This window comes from Corvus brachyrhynchos, unplaced genomic scaffold (genome assembly GCF_000691975.1).
Source record: "Corvus brachyrhynchos isolate BGI_N302 unplaced genomic scaffold, ASM69197v1 scaffold70, whole genome shotgun sequence".
Lineage (NCBI taxonomy): Eukaryota > Metazoa > Chordata > Aves > Passeriformes > Corvidae > Corvus > Corvus brachyrhynchos.
Window position 1 is genome coordinate 10,144,494 of NW_008236217.1, and position 1,971 is coordinate 10,146,464.

Sequence of the window (1,971 nt, forward strand, 5' to 3'; positions counted from 1 at the left end):
GGGCCCGGGCCGTGCCAGCGCCCGCGGAGCCGGGCCGGGGCCTCCCGGGCCGTGCCAGCGGTGTCCGTACTGACTCAGCCCCGCGCCGAGTAGGGCCGGCTCATCGGGCAGGAGGGGGAGGTGTAGAATGGTTTGGGTTGGAAGAGACCCTTAAAGCTCACCCAGTTCCAGCGCCTCTGCCGTGGTAGGAATATTTGCAGTAGCTTCGTTGTAACCTGTTTTTTTCACTATCATCTACATCCATTCAGTCACCTAGTACGCAAGAATCGAAGCTTTGGAGATACTTTGTTCTTACCAGCACTGTCACTCCCGTGCCCCTCCTTTGCTAGCATTGTGTTGTGCCCTTACGCGCAATAGCTTGGATGGGCTTTTTTTATCTTGTATTTTTTTTTTTTACCCACCATAAACTTTTGATACCCTAAAGTACGTACCAGGAATTTTCTCAGCTTAACTTCGTGATTCGGTTTGAGCCTCCTTTAAGTTTCTTTTTGTACTTTCTACTTGATGTTTGGCAACACTGCAAGTGAAAAATGCATTCCTCGATAAGCATCTGAGTGCCACTGAGGTCATTTGAAGGATTTGTATCCTATCCTACTCAGGATTACGACAAGCTGACAAATCCTAGTGTAAATAGGCATTCCAAATACGATTCTATCAGATGCTGTAAGGCAGAGAAGACCAGGACTACTTTTGAGTCTTCAAAGGTGGATGCACCATTGTTTTATACATTGGTGCAATGATATTTTCTGTTTCATTCTGATGAAAATCCTAAATGCTTGCAGAGTTTGAAGATGCTCTTCTTGAAGATGTAAGTCTTCCACAGCCTTAGTCTTGGGAAGGAGCAATAATGCTGGAACAGGTAACTAGCGAAGGGAGGGGAAATTCAGCATATGAAAATGTAAAGGGATGCACATAAATACTGATCTATCCTAATTAAAGTCAGTTATGGGCTTTGCAGTAACTACTGGGCATTTTGTATTATTGCAGCTAGCTCTGCAAGAACACAGACTCAGTGGTCAGCAGCAATCCAAACAATAAACACCATGCTAGATCCAGGGAGTACCACATGTGAACAGTGTGGACATTTTCAGTCCCCTTCATCTTTAAAGGACGTACATGGAAGTACAAGGAATGGCAAGGTTGGCCATAAGGTATGGAACTGCTGCCAAAGAATCATATCTTGGGCTTTTTAAGGAAAAATGAAAGCAAGATACAGGTCTCTAAATTAATGGGTGACTTATAAATACTGATTTACTGCTGCTTTGAATGTGGTATCAGGGATATTATTAAATGAAACCATTAGGAGGGTAGCTTCAAAGAAAGAAGGCAGTTTTTCACAGAGCAAGTAGTTAAGCTGAAAACCACCTTGCCTCAGGATCTTACATACCAGAACTTGGACATCAAGTTCATTAACTTACAAATTACTAGAAGAAAAAGACCATTATAGGCTAATAGAGAAATAGATGACCTGCAGCTCAGGAAGTCCAAATTCTGATTCCATACACTTTTTGTAGGACCTTGCATTAGAATCTTGTATGGTTAATCATGGCTTTCTGACAGGTAAGACTAGACCACATAAACTCCATGGCAGGGCAAAGGCCTAACTTTGCTTTTGATTCATCTTTACTGAACACTGGAACTATTTGGAATTCCACATAGCTCTCTAATGTGAAAATTCTTTAGTGTAATACACAGAATCTTCTATACCAGCAAACTCTTCTTTACCCACAGTGCATTCTGAACTGTTCTGATCTCAGGTCAGCGTGACAATAATATCCTCATAATAACTCACCATAATATCAAACTATAAACTAATGTCTCCAGGAGCAGTGTACCGAAGTAATAAATATGAACATTTTAAATATGAACAATAAGAAAAGATGCATCAATAGGTTTAAAATTTTTTATTGTGCTGCCAAGAGCCAAATTACAAGAAACCGCCTTACAGTTAAAAAAGTAAACAAGCAATCT